Source organism: Pseudophryne corroboree, chromosome 3 (genome assembly GCF_028390025.1).
Source record: "Pseudophryne corroboree isolate aPseCor3 chromosome 3, aPseCor3.hap2, whole genome shotgun sequence".
NCBI lineage: Eukaryota > Metazoa > Chordata > Amphibia > Anura > Myobatrachidae > Pseudophryne > Pseudophryne corroboree.
In genome coordinates, this window is record NC_086446.1 from 318,051,390 (window position 1) to 318,072,818 (window position 21,429).

General features: G+C 45.6%; 1 long non-coding RNA gene across 1 annotated transcript in view; it reads right to left on the bottom strand.

Moving 5' to 3' along the window:
- Positions 1 to 1,110: 1,110 nt before the first annotated feature.
- LOC135055427 (uncharacterized) overlaps positions 1,111 to 21,429 on the bottom strand; it is an 84,150-nt gene continuing 63,831 nt past the window's right edge. Inside the window, exon 3 of the long non-coding RNA XR_010243752.1 lies at positions 1,111 to 1,361. This is a non-coding gene — a long non-coding RNA (uncharacterized LOC135055427). The remainder of the gene's footprint in view (positions 1,362 to 21,429) is intronic.

A 21,429-nucleotide genomic window follows, 5' to 3' on the forward strand; every position in this document is an offset into this window, starting at 1 on the left:
ATCAGGGGTGGGGAACCTCCGGCCCGCGGGCCGTATAAGGCCTGCAAAGCCATTTGTTCCGGCCCACCCTCAGTGAGACACGCAGCCGCTCAGTCCGGCGGCAGCGGCGGGTAGGATCTCAAACCAGCCGCCGGTCTGTGAGTCAATCAGAGCTCGTGGACTGGCAGCCTAATCAGGAGCCGCAGCTGGCACTGTGGGGGCATTTGTAGATCTGTCACTGTGGGGGCATTTGTGGATCTGGCACTGTAGGGGCATTTGTGGATCTGGCACTGTGGGGGCATTTGTGTATCTAGCACTGTGGGGGCATTTGTGGATCTGGCACCGTGGGGGCATTTGTGGATCTGGCACTGTGAGGAATAAGTGGATCTGGCACTGTGGGGGCATTTGTATATCTGGCACTATGGGGGTATTGGATATTTGGCACTGTGGGGCATTTGTGTATCTGGCACTGTGGCGGAATTTGTGTATCTGGCACTGCACTGGCATGTGTATCTGGCACTGCACTATTGGGGGCATATGTGTATCACGTACCATTTTAATTCTAAGGGGCAGAACTACTGGGGGGCAGGATCATTTTTACATTGATAATTTTTGTATGGCCCCTGAAGGTTTTTATAAGTATCCAAATGGCCCTTGGTAGAAAAAAGGTTCCCCACCCCTGCCTTAGATGGAGATAAAGTGCATGGAGAAAAAGTACCAGCCAATCAGCTCCTAACTACCATGTCACAGGCTTTGTTTGAAAAATGACAGGAGCTGGTTGACTGGTACTTATCTCCGTCCACTTTATCTCCATCTAAGGCTTTAGTAAATAGACCCCTTAATAACATGGGGGTAAATGGATGGGACAAATGCCTGATGTACATATTCTACAGGACCAGACATGCAGTGCATACACTGCATGTCTGGACCAGTATGTTTGTATCTCATGTTTTCTGAACTCATCATGTATTTTACCCCAGTAGAGAAGACTTGTTTTTCTGTTTATTTTTTACCCTTGACAAGCAGATTCACCTTGTCTATTCTGTTTATATTGCCACAGAACAACGACTGACCTTTACTTACCAGGTACACAATACAATAAGTAGTTAAGATGGAAGACTAAAAATAATGAAGGAATAATTATCTTTCACTTTAATACAAGAAATTAATATTGCTTGGGTTTAATGTAATACATATTTCAGATTATAGAATGGATAACATAGGGTTTGTGGTTCCAAAGCGATTTGTTTCTGTAAAACAAAGGTCACATAACTGATGGAGTATAAACATGTTGCATGCTGATAACTTTAGGGGTACTTGCTTGGAGCTGTAAAATGTAAGAGTACATGCTGGGTGCTGGAAGCTGCAGTACTTGCTACACCCTATAAAATAGAAAAGTACATAGGTAAGTGCTAGATTGGTAAATATTAGGCAAAGTAAGGTGGAATGCATGTTATAATGTAGGAGAAGAACATGTTGCCATCTGTTTAGTTGGATGAATTAAGGTGGATTAATACATCCTGTGTACTGCTGGGCTTTGGTACCCCCCTCCCCCCCCCCTCACCACCGCCCAAACCCTAAAGGGATTTTGCGTCACAAAAAGGGGTGTGGTCTCAAAAAGGGCATGGTCACTCAAATGTATCCCCCATTTCAATTACGCCGCACAGTAGCACAATCTTATTCACATTACACCACATAGTAATGTCCCTTATTTATGTTATGACACACATTAGTGCCCCTTATACACAAAGCCCACAGTAGTAGCACCCCTAATACACATAATGCCCACAGTAGTAGCACCCCTAATACACATGGCTACAGCAGTAGCATCCCTTATATAATGCCCTCAGTAGTAGTGCCCCTAATGCAATGCCCATTGTAGTGGTAGTGCCCACAGTTGTAGTGCCACTTATGTAGAGCCCATGGTATTGGTGCCCCTTATACAGTGCCCCCAGTAGTAGTGCCCCTTATGTCCCCAGGAGTGATGTACCTTATTAAGTGCACCCCTATGCAATGCCCTTATTAGTAGTGGCCCCAGTGGTAATGCCCCGTGTAGTATTGCCCCCAGTAGTAATGCCCCCATAGTTATGCCCCCTGTAGAGATGCCCCCTGTAGTTATGCCCACAGTAGAGATGCCCAGAGTAGAGATGTCTCCTGTAGTTATGCACCCAGTACAGATGCCGCAGTGGAGATGCCCCCAGTACAGATACCCCCTGTAGAGCTTCCCCCAGTAGAGCTGCCCCTGTAGAGATGCCCCCTGTAGAGATGCCCCAAGTGCAGATGCCCCAACTACAGATGCACCCTGTAGTTATGTCCCCAGTACAGATGTCCCTTCTATTTATGCCCCCAGTACAGATGCCCCCTGTAGTTATGTCCCCAATACAGATGCCCCCTGTAGTTATGCCCCAGTACAGATGCCCCCTGTAGTAATGCCCCAGTACAGATGCCCCGCTGTAGTTATGGCCCCAGTACAGATGCCCTCTGTAGTTATTCCTCCAGTAGAAGCTGCAAGTAGTACAGATGCCCCCTGTAGTTATGCCCCCAGTACAGATGCCCCCAGTAGACGCTGCCCCCCTAGTAGAAGCTGCCCCCTGTAGTTATGCCCCCAGAACAGATGCTCCCCTGTAGTTATGCCCCCAGTAGAAGCTGCCCCAGTACAGATGCCCCCTGTACTTATGTCCCTAGTAGAAGCTGCCCCCAGTACAGCTGCCCCCTGTAGTTATGCCCTCAGTAGAAGCTGCCTCCAGTAGTTATGCCCCCAGTATAGATTCCCCCAGTAGAAGCTTTCCCCTAGTAGCACCGCTTCACACAATCACAAAAAAAAAACACAAAAAGACCCACAATACTCAACAGCCCCGCTCCTGCTTCCAGACCGCTTATCTCCACCTGGCCGCCCGCTCCTCGGATCTATGGGAGAGACGTCATCACATCTCTCCCATAGCGCCGCACAACCGCACACAGCGGAAGCCGGAGTTCAGCAGTGAGTTCCGGTTGCCACTGAGTTGAAGGTGCTGGTAACATAACCTCAACAGGCACCCGACATTCCCATGCGGCTCTGGGCTCACCTTCTGGGTTAGGTGAGCCGGAGGAGGTGGAACTGCGTTGCGTCTCCAACTGGAACTGACGAAACGCAGTTCCGCCCCATTCTGGCTCACTTTAACGTCTGGATGCTACTATGGATGACAACATGTAGGTGATTAGGTACAGTCTAGCCACAGTAAGCTAGACTGGCAGGTGCGACATAACCTTTTTTGGTTGTGAGGGCAAGTTATAATTTTTTTTTTGTACCCCTAAATTGCTGAATGTCCCGCCCTCAGGTGCAGTTGGATTTTATCTAGGCTAACCATATTATCCCTTTAACCTGGGACACTCATGAATTACACAGGTTGTGTAGCTGGCCTGCATTTCACCTGGTTTTAAGCAGCCACAGAACCTGTGTAATTCATGAGTGTCCCAGGTTAAAGGGATAATATGGTCAGCCTAAAATTCTATATATCGACATATCTATCCTCCTACAGTATCTTAAAGATAATAGTGTATTAGAAGAAAAATATAGCATTAAGGGCAGTGGCGTAGCTAAAAATTTTGCTCCACCAATCCAGCTAGTTTCCGCCCCCCCCCCCCCCCCCCCCCCACACCTCCCTGCTCCCCCCAATTGGCATTTAAAAAGTATAGAATTTGCATGTGCAGTAGGTGCACACGCTCAAAATAAGGCAGTGTAGCCTCACTGTAAGGAGTGGGGGTCTTACTACAAGGGGCGTGGCATTGCAGGAAAAGACTACCTTATACCCCAGTTTTACAACCTGCACACTCAGACATTGGCCACCACAGGAGGAAAAAAATATCCTGATTCATGTAATGCTCGTGTAATGCTCGTTGCCAGGGGTGTAATGCTTGTTGGTGCCTGTGCTAAGCCTTCCGGGCACTTCCTGGCTCCCTGTCAGATGCTAGAGGTCAAGTATGACTTCAAGTATCTGTCTCCTCCAATGCGGCGGCCATTTTAGAAGGGGTGTTTAGCAGATTTACATGTGGACGGCTAGTCCACATGGGAATCTGCTGCATATACAGCGGCAGCGCCCCCCCAAGCCTGGCGCTTCTGCAGTGGTTGAGGAAGCTGTAATTATGCCAGTGATTTTTTGTTTATTGAGTTTAGACTTGACACATAGAATTTCTTATTTCTGCTATTTGGGCAATAAGAAATACATTTTCCCCCAGATGTATTAAATATCCTGAGGGACAGGCACTCCGATAGCCCATCCCTACAACGTGTTTACTAAAGTGATTGCATCAGGGATCCCTTTACGTTATGTTGCAGATCTACTGCGCATGTGCAGTTATTAGACAGCATATGCACCAGTGGTTGTTACAAAGGAGGGATCCGGACTATCCCTCTCAGTAAATTGTACAATATGTAGCCCATAGACTACAATGGCTAATGCCATCACTCTTGTAATGGGAAACAGGGAATGCGCAGCAGAACCCTTGTAATTCTTTCGGGGTTACTTACATTTTAAGGATATCCTGATTTTTGGGGTGATTTCCTATAAAATTTGTACAATACATATGCCCCAAAAATATATCTGTAACATGTGAGTGACTTTATGTAGCAGGTTCCATTCATTGCTCATTCTCTGGCTAAGGCTGTACATGGAAGATAATGAGACTATACAGGGTACATTTAAGCTTAACCCAGTAAGAAATGGGGGAAGGTCAGGGGGTGCCATGAGGGAATGGGGTAGGAGGACAAGGGGGAGCTGAGGGGAAAGAGGTGAGGAACATATGAAGTGGTAGGTGAGAAGGGCACAGGTTTTGTCTCAGAGGATGGGCCAGCCCACATTAACTAGCCACACACTGTAGGGGTTGAAACTGGGTGCAGGGGGGAGTAAGGCCCTTGAGGCAAGTGGAGAAGGGCTGAGGGGAAGGAGGAGGTGGAGCAGCCGGAAAGAGGATTATCTCCATATGGACACTGCCCATAGTAACTGTAGATGGCTAGCTGCACTGCACCCAGTGACCCAGTACTTTGACTGGAGCCTCGCAAAAATTTTTTGGGGTGGCGAGCTGCCCCCTTGCCCTTCCTGTTCCAGTGCCTATGTAGACTGGTGTATGCTGGTTGCTATGAGGTAGAGGGTAAATGCTGTGTGCTCTAAAATAAAAGGGCACCTACAGTAGTAGGTCTGTAAAAAGAGGACAGTGTAGCTTAGCGAATTTGGAATAATGGGCATATGTTAGGTAAGATAGAGGCTGGATTACTGACAGATGTTATAATATAGAGACTGGTCAATGCCAGATACTTAAATAAGGTACAGGTTAGGTGCAGTAGATTAGAAGGATTACTGGATTTTGCAGTGTTGTGTACATGATATTTGATAGCTGTCAGGAATCTAGATGGGTTTCTTATCAGCAAGAATAATCTTTCCATCTATCTCTTAGGCAGATGTCATCCAGTGCTTTTCCATCATCGTTAAGGATAGCAAGTTGTGCTAATAATTTCCATACATTGCAACTTTTTAATAATGCAACATATTAAAAGTGGAAAAAAACTGGCATGCACATAGCATATTGGAAAAAAAGAATGACAGAGGCGGCATTACAATTACTCTTAAAATATATCACTGGATGCCAGATATTTTTTCCTGTAAAATGATAAAGTGAATGTTTCCTATTAGTAAATGGTGCCTTGTATACAAATATACTTGTTGGGATATTCATTTTGCTGTCACTTGTGCGCCGGACCATTTTTGCTGGATTTGGCTCCGATTTGTCATCCAGTCTTGTATTTGGATTTGCCAAACCGCTGAGACTGGTTTTGAATATGTATTTGCATTTTGTTTTCAAAATTGTAAAAAAAGGGCTAAAATCACATAATTTGGGTCTTTATTTGTTCCCGAGTATTATTAACCTCTATAACATTTATTTCCAGTTATTTACAGTCAATTTTGATCACCTCATAGCTCACAATATTGTTTTCATCAATACTGGCCAAAGACTGCAGCGATCTGGCTAGGTGCTAAGCGACAGAGCAGCGGTACAAACACATGGCAATTTATAGCACATCTATGAAACATTGCCACAGTGTACTGGGGTATAGTGCACAGAACAGTATAAATAATAGTTCTCTATATGATTTATACTGTATGGAATCACAAGGCTTTGAACAAGTACAAACAATATATCTATAGATCTTTTTGTTATTTTTCTGTTTTTGAACTTGCAGCTCGATTCAAGCTTTATGGAGTCACACAGATTATAGATGCATGTGGCAAAGCACACTAGGGTAAAGTGCACCAAACAGTACAAACAACAGAATTATATATATATTTGATTTTTCATTTTTTTTTTAACTTGCAGCTCGGTTCAAACTGCATGGAGTCACAGGGATCATAGATGCACGTGAACAAAGTACACTAGGATAAAGTGCACCAAACAGTACAAACAATAGAAATTAACTATATATATATATATATATATATATATATATATATTTATTATGTTTCTGCTTTTGAACTTGCAGCTCAGTTCAAACTGCGGGGCTTATAGATGCACGTTAACAAAGCACACTAAGGTAAAGTACACCACACAGTACAATTTACAGCAGAGTATAGTGCGGCATACAGCAGCATGCCTCTGTACAGTCACTATACAGAGCACAGCCGCTTGTGAGTCTGCAGTCTATGGACACAGCACAGCCAATACAGCAGAGTATACAGCAGTGTGCAGCATGCCCCTATAGACAGTCACTATGCAGAGCACAGCCACTTGTGAGTCTGGACACAGCACATCCAATTCAGCAAAGTACAGCACAGTATACAGCAGCATGTAGCATATCCCTATACACAGTTACTATACAGAGTACAGCCAGTTGTGAGTCTGGATACAGCATAGCCAATACAGTAGAGTACAGTGCAGGATACAGCAGTATACACAGCATACACAGTTACTTTAGAAAGCACAGCCACTCGAGTCTGTACGCAGCACAGCCAATAAAGCAGAGTAGAGCGCAGCATACAGCAGTGTGAAGCATACCCCCATATAGTCACTTTAGAGAGCACAGTCACTTGTGAGCCTTGAGTTTCAGCACAACCAATTTAACAGAGTATTGAGCAGCATTCAGCAGCGTACCTGAGAGTGAAGTGGCACCAAATTACGGCTGCAGTGCTTTATATAGATTCTCTTATCAGGATAGTTGCCCTTTGCATTACTAATTGCATATGTTAGTACATATGCGATTAGTATCTGTGCGATATATGGCGGGATGCACCAAAAGAGGTTAGTACATCCTACCCAATGTGTATTGTGGAGAGAGATACCACCCAGGGCTTAAGGTGGTCCTGCAAAGGTGGTGGAACTCATCTTCCCTGTCACCACGTTGGTGGAGATAGGGCTGGTGCTAGGGTGTTCGGCGCCTTCCCTGGAAACTATAAATGTGTGCTCTATGTCACATACATTGTAAAGAATCAGTGTAAAAAATTGTGTGGCCTAACAAGGAAGGGACATGGCCACACAGTACTACCTCCAATTCAAATTACGCCTCACAGTAGCACAATATTATTCACGTTGCCCCACATACTAGTACCCTTTACACACACAATGCCCACCGTAGTGCCCCCCGAAGCTATAGGGATTTTGATGTTTAATTTTAGATGCAATGCACAGTGTAACAGAATATGTTGAACAACCTTTCTGCTCACCTCTCCTATGTCTTCCATGTGTCCCTTCTTCTTTCTTGTTTCCTTTGTCACTCTCCTCATGTGTCCATATCTTCATTCTAGGAAACGCTTACTCCCTATATACTTTCCTTTGTGTCTGATCACCTGCATCTTTCTCTCCTTTACTTACCCCATACACCTCTCACTTCCTGCTACCCTTTCAACTAGAGATGAGCGGGTTCGGTTCCTCGGAATCCGAACCCGCCCGAACTTCAGTTTTTTTTACACGGGTCCGAGCGACTCGGATCTTCCCGCCTTGCTCGGTTAACCCGAGCGCGCCCGAACGTCATCATCACGCTGTCGGATTCTCGCGAGACTCGGATTCTATATAAGGAGCCGCGCGTCGCCGCCATTTTCACACGTGCATTGAGATTCATAGGGAGAGGACGTGGCTGGCGTCCTCTCCGTTTATAGAGATTCGAGAAGAGAGTGAGACAGAGAGAGACACAGTAGTAATTTTGGGGAGCATTAGGAGGAGTACTACTACTACTAGTACTTGCTGAAGTGATAGAGATAGTGTGACTGTATTATCTGACTTGTGGGGGAGACACTGACAGTGGGGAGCAGTTAGAGTCTGAGAGCAGGACTCAGGACTCAGGAGTACATATAACGTACAGTGCAACTTTTGCTGCCAGAGTGCCAGCCACACTGCCATTGTTTGTGACCACACTGACCACCAGTATAATATATATTGTGATTGTCTGCTTAGGACTCAGGAGTACTACTTGCAAGTTGCTGATAGTGTGACCAGTGACCTGACCACCAGTTTAATAATCACCACCAGTTTATGAGTTTAATATATATATATATATATATATATATATATATAATTGTATATAATATATATATAATATTGTATACCACCTAGCACCTACCCGTGTTTTTTTTTTTTCTTTCTTCTTTATACATACTACTATAGTAGCTTACTGTAGCAGTCTGCGGTGCTGCTGAGCTGACAGTGTCCAGCAGGTCCGTCATCAGTCATTACATAATAAATATATATACCTGTCCGGCTGCAGTACTAGTGATATTATATATACATATATATTGATTTCATCTCATTATCATCCAGTCTATATAATCAGCAGACACAGTACGTTAGTCCACGGCTGTAGCTACCTCTGTGTCGGCACTCGGCAGTCCATCCATAATTGTATACCACCTACCCGTGGTTTTTTTTTTTTCTTTCTTCTTTATACATACTACTATAGTAGCTTACTGTAGCAGTCTGCGGTGCTGCTGAGCTGACAGTGTCCAGCAGGTCCGTCATCAGTCATTACATAATAAATATATAATATATACCTGTCCGGCTGCAGTACTAGTGATATTATATATACATATATATTGATTTCATCTCATTATCATCCAGTCTATATTATCAGCAGACACAGTACGGTAGTCCACGGCTCTAGCTACCTCTGTGTCGGCACTCGGCAGTCCATCCATAATTGTATACCACCTACCCGTGGTTTTTTTTTTTCTTTCTTCTTTATACATACTACTATAGTAGCTTACTGTAGCAGTCTGCGGTGCTGCTGAGCTGACAGTGTCCAGCAGGTCCGTCATCAGTCATTACATAATAAATATATATACCTGTCCGGCTGCAGTACTAGTGATATTATATATACATATATATTGATTTCATCTCATTATCATCCAGTCTATATTATCAGCAGACACAGTACGGTAGTCCACGGCTGTAGCTACCTCTGTGTCGGCACTCGGCAGTCTATCCATAATTGTATACCACCTACCCGTGGTTTTTTTTTTCTTTCTTCTTTATACATACTACTATAGTAGCTTACTGTAGCAGTCTGCGGTGCTGCTGAGCTGACAGTGTCCAGCAGGTCCGTCATCAGTCATTACATAATAAATATATATACCTGTCCGGCTGCAGTACTAGTGATACTATATATACATATATATTGATTTCATCTCATTATCATCCAGTCTATATTATCAGCAGACACAGTACGGTAGTCCACGGCTGTAGCTACCTCTGTGTCGGCACTCGGCAGTCCATCCATAAGTATACTAGTATCCATCCATCTCCATTGTTTACCTGAGGTGCCTTTTAGTTGTGCCTATTAAAATATGGAGAACAAAAATGTTGAGGTTCCAAAATTAGGGAAAGATCAAGATCCACTTCCACCTCGTGCTGAAGCTGCTGCCACTAGTCATGGCCGAGACGATGAAATGCCAGCAACGTCGTCTGCCAAGGCCGATGCCCAATGTCATAGTACAGAGCCTGCAAAATCCAAAACACCAAATATCAGTAAAAAAAGGACTCCAAAATCTAAAATAAAATTGTCGGAGGAGAAGCGTAAACTTGCCAATATGCCATTTACCACACGGAGTGGCAAGGAACGGCTGAGGCCCTGGCCTATGTTCATGGCTAGTGGTTCAGCTTCACATGAGGATGGAAGCACTCAGCCTCTCGCTAGAAAAATGAAAAGACTCAAGCTGGCAAAAGCACCGCAAAGAACTGTGCGTTCTTCGAAATCCCAAATCCACAAGGAGAGTCCAATTGTGTCGGTTGCGATGCCTGACCTTCCCAACACTGGACGTGAAGAGCATGCGCCTTCCACCATTTGCACGCCCCCTGCAAGTGCTGGAAGGAGCACCCGCAGTCCAGTTCCTGATAGTCAGATTGAAGATGTCAGTGTTGAAGTACACCAGGATGAGAAGGATATGGGTGTTGCTGGCGCTGGGGAGGAAATTGACCAGGAGGATTCTGATGGTGAGGTGGTTTGTTTAAGTCAGGCACCCGGGGAGACACCTGTTGTCCGTGGGAGGAATATGGCCATTGACATGCCTGGTGAAAATACCAAAAAAATCAGCTCTTCGGTGTGGAAGTATTTCAACAGAAATACGGACAACAGGTGTCAAGCCGTGTGTTGCCTTTGTCAAGCTGTAATAAGTAGGGGTAAGGACGTTAACCACCTCGGAACATCCTCCCTTATACGTCACCTGCAGCGCATTCATAATAAGTCAGTGACAAGTTCAAAAACTTTGGGTGACAGCGGAAGCAGTCCACTGACCAGTAAATCCCTTCCACCACCCCACCAACTCCCTCAGTGTCAATTTCCTCCTTACCCAGGAATGCCAATAGTCCTGCAGGCCATGTCACTGGCAATTCTGACGAGTCCTCTCCTGCCTGGGATTCCTCCGATGCATCCTTGAGTGTAATGCCTACTGCTGCTGGCGCTGCTGTTGTTGCTGCTGGGAGTCGATCGTCATCCCAGAGGGGAAGTCGTAAGCCCACTTGTACTACTTCCAGTAAGCAATTGACTGTCCAACAGTCCTTTGCGAGGAAGATGAAATATCACAGCAGTCATCCTACTGCAAAGCGGATAACTGAGGCCTTGACAACTATGTTGGTGTTAGACGTGCGTCCGGTATCCGCCGTTAGTTCACAGGGAACTAGACAATTTCTTGAGGTAGTGTGCCCCCGTTACCAAATACCATCTAGGTTCCACTTCTCTAGGCAGGCGATACCGAGAATGTACACGGACGTCAGAAAAAGACTCACCAGTGTCCTAAAAAATGCAGTTGTACCCAATGTCCACTTAACCACGGACATGTGGACAAGTGGAGCAGGGCAGGGTCAGGACTATATGACTGTGACAGCCCACTGGGTAGATGTATGGACTCCCGCCGCAAGAACAGCAGCGGCGGCACCAGTAGCAGCATCTCGCAAACGCCAACTCTTTCCTAGGCAGGCTACGCTTTGTATCACCGCTTTCCAGAATACGCACACAACTGAAAACCTCTTACGGCAACTGAGGAAGATCATCGCGGAATGGCTTACCCCAATTGGACTCTCCTGTGGATTTGTGGCATCGGACAACGCCAGCAATATTGTGTGTGCATTAAATCTGGGCAAATTCCAGCACGTCCCATGTTTCGCACATACCTTGAATTTGGTGGTGCAGAATTTTTAAAAAAACGACAGGGGTGTGCAAGAGATGCTGTCGGTGGCCAGAAGAATTGCGGGACACTTTCGGCGTACAGGCACCACGTACAGAAGACTGGAGCACCACCAAAAACAACTGAACCTGCCCTGCCATCATCTGAAGCAAGAAGTGGTAACGAGGTGGAATTCAACCCTCTATATGCTTCAGAGGTTGGAGGAGCAGCAAAAGGCCATTCAAGCCTATACAATTCAGCACGATATAGGAGGTGGAATGCACCTGTCTCAAGCGCAGTGGAGAATGATTTCAACATTGTGCAAGGTTCTGATGCCCTTTGAACTTGCCACACGTGAAGTCAGTTCAGACACTGCCAGCCTGAGTCAGGTCATTCCCCTCATCAGGCTTTTGCAGAAGAAGCTGGAGACATTGAAGGAGGAGCTAACACAGAGCGATTCCGCTAGGCATGTGGGACTTGTGGATGGAGCCCTTAATTCGCTTAACAAGGATTCACGGGTGGTCAATCTGTTGAAATCAGAGCACTACATTTTGGCCACCATGCTCGATCCTAGATTTAAAGCCTACCTTGGATCTCTCTTTCCGGCAGACACAAGTCTGCTGGGGTTCAAAGACCTGCTGGTGAGAAAATTGTCAAGTCAAGCGGAACGCGACCTGTCAACATCTCCTCCTTCACATTCTCCCGCAACTGGGGGTGCGAGGAAAAGGCTCAGAATTCCGAGCCCACCCGCTGGCGGTGATGCAGGGCAGTCTGGAGCGACTGCTGATGCTGACATCTGGTCCGGACTGAAGGACCTGACAACGATTACGGACATGTCGTCTACTGTCACTGCATATGATTATCTCACCATTGAAAGAATGGTGGAGGATTATATGAGTGACCGCATCCAAGTAGGCACGTCACACAGTCCGTACTTATACTGGCAGGAAAAAGAGGCAATTTGGAGGCCCTTGCACAAACTGGCTTTATTCTACCTAAGTTGCCCTCCCACAAGTGTGTACTCCGAAAGAGTGTTTAGTGCCGCCGCTCACCTTGTCAGCAATCGGCGTACGAGGTTACATCCAGAAAATGTGGAGAAGATGATGTTCATTAAAATGAATTATAATCAATTCCTCCGTGGAGACATTGACCAGCAGCAATTGCCTCCATAAAGTACACAGGGAGCTGAGATGGTGGATTCCAGTGGGGACGAATTGATAATCTGTGAGGAGGGGGATGTACACGGTGATATATCGGAGGATGATGATGAGGTGGACATCTTGCCTCTGTAGAGCCAGTTTGTGCAAGGAGAGATTAATTGCTTCTTTTTTGGTGGGGGTCCAAACCAACCCGTCATTTCAGTCACAGTCGTGTGGCAGACCCTGTCACTGAAATGATGGGTTGGTTAAAGTGTGCATGTCCTGTTTATACAACATAAGGGTGGGTGGGAGGGCCCAAGGACAATTCCATCTTGCACCTCTTTTTTCTTTAATTTTTCTTTGCGTCATGTGCTGTTTGGGGAGTATTTTTTGGAAGGGCCATCCTGCGTGACACTGCAGTGCTACTCCTAGATGGGCCCGGTGTTTGTGTCGGCCACTAGGGTCGCTTATCTTACTCACACAGCTACCTCATTGCGCCTCTTTTTTTCTTTGCGTCATGTGCTGTTTGGGGAGGGTTTTTTGGAAGGGACATCCTGCGTGACACTGCAGTGCCACTCCTAGATGGGCCAGGTGTTTGTGTCGGCCACTAGGGTCGCTTATCTTACTCACACAGCTACCTCATTGCGCCTCTTTTTTTCTTTGCGTCATGTGCTGTTTGGGGAGGGTTTTTTGGAAGGGCCATCCTGCGTGACACTGCAGTGCCACTCCTAGATGGGCCAGGTGTTTGTGTCGGCCACTAGGGTCGCTTATCTTACTCACACAGCTACCTCATTGCGCCTCTTTTTTTCTTTGCGTCATGTGCTGTTTGGGGAGGGTTTTTTGGAAGGGCCATCCTGCGTGACACTGCAGTGCCACTCCTAGATGGGCCAGGTGTTTGTGTCGGCCACTAGGGTCGCTTAGCTTAGTCATCCAGCGACCTCGGTGCAAATTTTAGGACTAAAAATAATATTGTGAGGTGTGAGGTATTCAGAATAGACTGAAAATGAGTGGAAATTATGGTTTTTGAGGTTAATAATACTTTGGGATCAAAATGACCCCCAAATTCTATGATTTAAGCTGTTTTTTAGTGTTTTTTGAAAAAAACACCCGAATCCAAAACACACCCGAATCCGACAAAAAAAATTTGGTGAGGTTTTGCCAAAACGCGGTCGAACCCAAAACACGGCCGCGGAACCGAACCCAAAACCAAAACACAAAACCCGAAAAATTTCAAGTGCACATCTCTACTTTCAACCTCTGCGCCTCTCTCTCTCCCATCTCATCCCCTGCTCCTCTCACTCCCCCATCTCACCCCCTGTTCCTCTCACTCATCTATCTCACCCCCTGCTTCTCTCACCCCCACGTCTCCCCCCCTGTGCCTCTCACTCACCTATCTCATTCCTCTGCTTCTCTCACTCCCCCACCTCACCACCTACCTCAAACTTCTCTCACTACTTGAACCTCTCATCGCCTGCTTCTCACATACCTTCCCCCATCTCACCATCCTGCATTGTGACAGCCTGGAACATCGGGTCCCCTGCTTCTCTCATCCCCCCTTCTTCTCAACCCCAGTACTGGAGACAGAGCTTGGAGCATCAGGTCCCAGCTGCGGTGTAAAGTTGGCAGCAGCAGTGGGCGCAGACCGCCTGCTATTCAAAAAAATGGGTCGCTATTTGAATATGGTGCCGATTGCGCACCAATCACGGCTCGTGGACCGCAAGCCAATGAGAAACTGCCGCTTGGCAGCTTGTCATAGGCTAGCGGTCCGCAAGCCATAATTGGCTCACGCCAGATTTTGAAAAGGCTGCCCCTTCTTTTGATTAACACTGCAGCCGTGAGCTGGGATTGGCTGGCGGCCGCTGCCAACTTTAAACTACATCCGGGACCTGATGCATTAGTTGTTGGTGGCCAGGTGGAGGTGGAACTTCGGTTAGAAGTGATGGAACGCAGTTACGCCCCATTCCAACCAACTTTAACACCTGGTATTACCCAATCGACTCTTGTCAAAACTGTAATTTTTCAAACACTGTTCTGTAAAATGGCAATTAGGAGCTTATTCGCTGGTACTTTATCTCTCTCAACTTTATCTCTCTCCAAGGCTTGGTACATCTGTCCCATACGGTGATATGTATCAATCCTTGGAGAGAGATAAGGTGGAGAGAGATAAACTACTAACCGATCAGTTCCTGTCATTTTTCAAACACAGCCTGTAACATAGCAGTTAGGAACTGAATGGCTGGTAGTTTATCTCTCTCCATTTTATCACTCTCCAAGGCTTAGTACATCTCCCCATATATCTAACTGATGGCTTCCCGTTAGCAGACAAACATGTGACTTTACCAGTAAGTGATATGCAAAACTGATAATAAGTTGGGTATGGGTGACTGCCAGTTGGGATACTGCTGGTCACCATACCGACGCCGGGATCCAGGCATTTAGATTGCCGGAGGGGGAGGGGTCAAGGGCAACGTCTCGGGCTCAGTGGCTCACTGCGCTTGCCACAGGTTCTATTCCCACTCTGTGGGTTTCGTGGACAAGAGTGGGAATAGTCCCTGTCAGTCGACATGCCTGTCTGACTGCCGGGCTTTCCACTGGGCAGGATTCCGGCGTTGGTATAGTGACCGGCGATCTCTCGACTGGCAGTCACATAACCACATCCCTGGATAACTAGTAATTGAAACACACTTCATTCTGGAGGCTACTTGATAAGACTACTTTTTCCTGCTGACTAAGGGGGTTATTCAGGTTTATTAGCAAACAAAAAAGTTAGTACAGATGTAGCCACCTTTATCTTGACTGTTTCTCCGCCGAGACGGGCGTTTAGTCACGCTAAGGCGATAGCTGAGTTTAATCACAGGTAGGCGCGTTGAGGCGATCTAGATACTTATCATGCATTTCACATCTCCACCACTGTGTGGCTAATGCTCCACTAATCCAGTACTTTCGATCGTACAGTATAGCGGCGGATTGATCTATAGCTCTGGCAATACTGTAGGCGTAACGGGAGGCGGTGGAAAAAGTATGGAGTACTGTATGTGTATGGAGACGCAACTACAGTAATTGTGTAAAAGGAAGAATGTACAGGACAATGTATAAACACCGTGCTTTTAAAATACATGAGCGTCTGGGAATGGAGGGCTACAGTAGCTAGCAGGAGGCGGTGGAAAATACCGTGCTTTACAAATGCGAGCGTCCGAGTCCTCTAAGGCATAAACCAACACCAATGGGGTGGGGGCCGGGCGCTGTTTGCAGTACTTTCACACATGAAATTGGGAGTCTCTCATGAGGCGTCATGGGCTAGGGGTGAAGGCTCCCACCTCCCACGCTAGGGGTCCAGGGTTTGAGACGTGATGTGCCTTCTTTTTTTTTTTTTTTATTGTAATAATACACTGTATTATTTTATCTACATTGTAAGACAGTCAATGGAAAGGTGCACACAAGTTACATATAAATCAGAGTACATCTGCAGGAGCGATTCTTTACGCTAAATGCAACTAAACAGCGGGAATGAAATGAGGGTATTCTGACGCTACTAACTGAGCAAAACAGTACTGTAGATCTTCAGCGTTTGTGTATTGCACATAACCTGAATTCCCTCCCTGTGCAGGCTCCCAGGGGGGAAGGGCGATGGGGGTAGGGGGAGACGATGGGAAATACTGTACTGTGCCTTTGAAATGCAATTACATGAGCGTCTGAGTCCACTACGGCATACTGTAAACCAACACCAATGGGAAGGAAATGCCAACCATTTTTTTTATGTGTTCCCGTGACATTCATTTAAAAAAAAAAAATTTTCTCTCTAATACATCCAATGGAAGGATGCACACAGGTTTCACATAAATCAAAGTACATCTGCAGGAGCGATTCTTTACGCTAAATGCAACTGCACAACGGCAATGAGTAGAAATGAGTGTATTCTGACGCTACTAAGTGAGCAAAACAGTACTATACAGTAGATATTCGGCGTTTGTGTATTGCACATGACCTGAATTCCCTCCCTGTCTACTGCATGATCTGTGCAGGCTCCCAGGGGGGAAGGGCAATAGGCTAGCAGGAGGCGGTGGAAAATACCGTGCTTTACAAATGCGAGCGTCCGAGTCCTCTAAGGCATAAACCAACTCGATTATCTCTATCGCCCCTGTGTATTGTAGCTAGGGGATTGTGACGCTCCTTCAGCATTGCCCCGTAGCCTGCAAAATCTGTGCTGTTATTTGCTCCATAGCTGAGTGCCTCCTAGGAGCTAGGAGTCACAGGCGGTAGCCATTTCAATTGAGTCTGCCCTGCTATAGAATTGTATGTGTACCGTACGGTGCATAGAACCTTTACAGTATAAACTCTCCTGCAGCTTGGGGGACAAAAAGCATAGGGGTTCCACCTATTTTTTTAACCAGCACCGAGCTCCACTAGCTGGACAGATAATGCACAGCCGGGGGACACTTTTATACCGGTCCCTGCGGCCATGGAATTAAATACCCAACTAGTCACCCCTGGCCGGGGTACCCTGGAGGAGTGGGGACCCCTTAAATCAAGGGGACACCCCCTCCAGCCACTCGATTATCCCTATCGCCCCTGTGTATTGTAGCTAGGGGATTGTGACGCTCCTTCAGCATTGCCCCATAGCCTGCAAAATCTGTGCTGTTACTTGCTCCATAGCTGAGTGCCTCCTAGGAGCTACTGTAGGAGTCACAGGCGGTAGCCATTTCAATTGAGTCTGCCCTGCTATTGAATTGTATGTGTACCGTACGGTGCATAGAACCTTTACAGTAGAAACTCTCCTGCAGCTTTGGCCTGCTTTATGTAAAACTTGTGTTTTGTCAGTTTGCTATGCGATCGAGCCCGGTGTAACGTACTGTAATGTGCATAGACCTCGCTTATCTCTGTGTATTTTGGCTAGGGGATTGTGACGCTCCTTCAGCATCGCCCCGTAGCCTGCACAACTTATGCCATTTCTCACTCCATACCCGACTGCTGCCTGCCACGAGGTGGGGGTTCAGGGGTAGTGGTCATTTTGACAGTGTGCTATGCGATTGAGTCTGGTGTACCGTAATACTGTATGCAATCCTACAGTAGCTTATCCCCATCGCCCCTGTGTATTTTGGCTAGGGGATTGTGACGCTCCTTCAGCATTGCCCCATAGTCTGTACAATCTGGACTATTACTTGCTCCGTAGCCTAGGGCCTCTGTGGGGCAAGGAGTCATAGGTGGTAGCCATTTCTATTGAGTCTGCCCAGCTACAGAATTGTATGTGTACTGTACGGAGCATAGAACCTTAACAGTAGAACCGCTCATGCAGCTTTGCCCTGGTTTATGTGAATAAAAATAATAATAAAGTGTCTGAAAAAAACTAACATGCATTCGTACTTAAGGAATCGAACCCGGGACTCTGAGTATAGGAAGCGAAACACTTCACCACTTCGCCGCAGACAAATGTATAAATCCATTGGTTTTGATTATGCTGTAATGGCTACGGGATTAGGACGATAACATACTGTACAAAATTCCTAATCTTGAGAGGCAATAGTGAACTTCTAACACACATCCATTTGCGACAGTGTACACTACTGGTTTTATGTTTTGTCTGCGGGACTTGGACGCTCACATACAGTATTCATAAAGTATTGTAGATGGATCATATACTGTATGCTGTACTATTTGCGTCTGTGTCGTATATACAGTACTGTATTAAATAATGCAGCGTAATGAGTATTTACTGTATGCAGCGTAATGAGACGCCTTAGTAAAGTAGTCTTTATTATATATTTCAGTATTGTATTTTACGGGAGACCACACGCATGCTCAGTGGTGATTGTAAAAAGCAACATCTGGTGGCTGATCGCAGGTATTACACGTAAAGGTAACACCAAACGCTCTGTCTGCCTCCGTGCGATTAGGTACGCCTCTCTGTGACTAGGCGCGCCTCCCTACGCTGCATATGCTTGATCGGGACAAACGCCTCAGCCACTCAAGATAAAGGTGGCTACATCTGTAGTTTGGCAAAACCATGTTGCACTGCAGGTGGGGCAGATGTAACATGTGCAGAGAGAGTTAGATTTGGGTTGGTTATATTGTTTCTGTGCAGGGTAAATACTGACTTCTTAATTTCTACACTTGAATTTAAATTTCAGTTTGACACACCACACCAATATCTAATCTGTTACATCTGCCCCACCTGCAGAGCAATATGGTTTTGCCCAATTGCTTACTTTTTTGGTTTGCTATCAAACCTGCATAAGGCCCTAATTACAATGTAGATTAAACTTACTTACCTAAGTAGGCAGTGTATGACCACTTATTGTTTTCTACTTAAATGTCTTTGTACTCACCAAAAACTGCTTCCAAAAGTGCATCATTGGATGTTGGGTAATTATATTAACCTGATTTAAAATGTAATGTATTTTCATTTACACCACTTATTTGTTGGGCTGTAGCCTAGGAACAAATAATATCATTCTGGGTCTCACTGACTTCATATTCTTATTTTGTGTTTCAGGACGGGGGCATAGAATGTCACTTGTGTCTTTCCCTCAAAAACTCCTCTTAAATATTCCCATGCGTTTGGCCTTAATTCCAAACATTTACAGTGATGGGGTTAAAAGCCTCCCCAAACAAATATCAAGTAGTCTATTTGTGATTTGACACTATTGAATAAATCATTTATTTAAGTATAGTTACATAATTGTATCATTATCCACATTACTAGCACTGTACAGAAACATTTATAATTATAGGTATATCATAGGTATAAGCAAATGGCAGGTACTGTAGCTTTTAAACGGTAAAGTATAAAGCTGTTTTGGCTTTCAGGAAAAAAACAAGCAGGGTAGGATAATTTGTCTGGAGAATGTCTGAAATTAGAGATAGCTGATATTAATTGGCCATTGGACTCAGATTAATTAATATTGACTTCATGATAATTTTCTCCTGCTACTGTTTTGACTACTAAACAAGCCGCAGGATTGTTATTTAAGCATTTACCCTTTAATGTAACTGTCCCTCTCATAGATTGGTTTAAAGTTTTTTTAATTAAAGGTGAGCAATCTGCACAATCATTGTATACAAGTAGACATACTGTACAGATGTGTCCTCACTTACTGGGCATCTGCACACCATATGATATAAGACACCCAATGGAACCAAGATGCCCCAAGAGGAGCAGAGTACCAGGGGCCTGATTCAGATGTGTATGGAGTGTGCATCACTGAAGCAGCAGCGATGCATAGATATGGTGATGCAGCAGAAGGTATAAGTTGACGCCACCTGCAAGCATTTTTGATCCAGTGCTGCATCTGTGGATCCATCAGCAGTTTTGAGAAACGGAGTGACACGGGGGGTACAAGTCTGGTTGAACCGGTATTGAATGATAATGACCGTGTTAATATTCCTACACAAACAGGCATCTGCCAGGTGATGTGACCTTCATGAATAATGAATATCAACTGAAGACGCTGTCTTCCAAGGGAGGATGCATTTCTTCAGAGGTTCCATATTGTGAGAGACCATCATATAGGTAAGGCGCATATGGAGTAGAAAGGAATATTCCCAGAGTGAAGAGAGATAGGGGGCGTGTAATGTTGGCATGGCCCATTTTTATTAGCCATGCCCTTTCCGGTGTGTGGTCACGCTCTTCTGGTATGTGACCACACCCACTTTTTCGGCATGCGCACATAGTATACTTTGTATTTGTGTGTTGGGGAGGAGGGGTGCCATTCTTCATCTTGCCCTGGGCGCTGAAGACCCTAGTTACGCTTCTGTCCCCTAGTTTAGATTTACAATACTAATATAGGGGGTCATTCCGAGTTGATCGCTCGCTAGCTACTTTTTGCAGCCGTGCAAATGCATAGTCGCCGCCCACTGAGGAGTGTATTTTAGTTTGTCCAGTTTTTGAGTAGGTCTGAACTTGCTCAGCCGCTGCGATCACTTCAGCCTGTCCGGTCCCGGAATTGACGTCAGACACCCGCCCTGCAAACGCTTGGACACACTTGCGTTTTATCAACCACTCCCTGAAAATGGTCAGTTGACACCCTTCTTCCTGTCAATCTTCTTGCAATCGGCTGTGCGAATGGATTCTTCGTTAAATCCATCACCCAGCAACGATCCGCTTTGTACCCGTACGAGGTGCTTGCACATTGCGGTCCATATGCATGCGCAGTAGTGACCTGATCGCTGCACTGCGAAAAACTGCAGCGTGCAATCAGGTCGGAGTAACCCCCATAGTTCAATGGGTCAGGTAGGAGGAGCTGATGTTGACAATTTTTGCAAATGGTAGTTTATCTCCAATACTGAAAATGTTCTACCACGTCTAATTTGTATACTCGATTCTATTGGAAGGCTGTTTAGGTTTTATGTAAGTTTAGTAAAGTTTCTTTCATTCTGGCTTAAGCTGGGGCATTTCCACCCTTCCTGCACTTTAATTTTCTCATATCTTGGTATCTAATTGCAAATGGGCAGATGTGCTAAGCCTTGGAGAGAGACAAACTAACAGCCAATCAGCTCTTAGCTGTAATTTTTAAAATACAGCCTCTAACATGATAGTTAGTAGCTGATTGGTTGCTACTTTATCTCTCCGAGGCTTAGTACATCTCCCCCTAAAAAACTGAACTGACTGTATCACATCAATGTTACTAATACCCCTTCCACACCGCACAAATAACCCAGTATTGATCTGGTATATTGAAGGGTGAACGGGTTACCGGGTC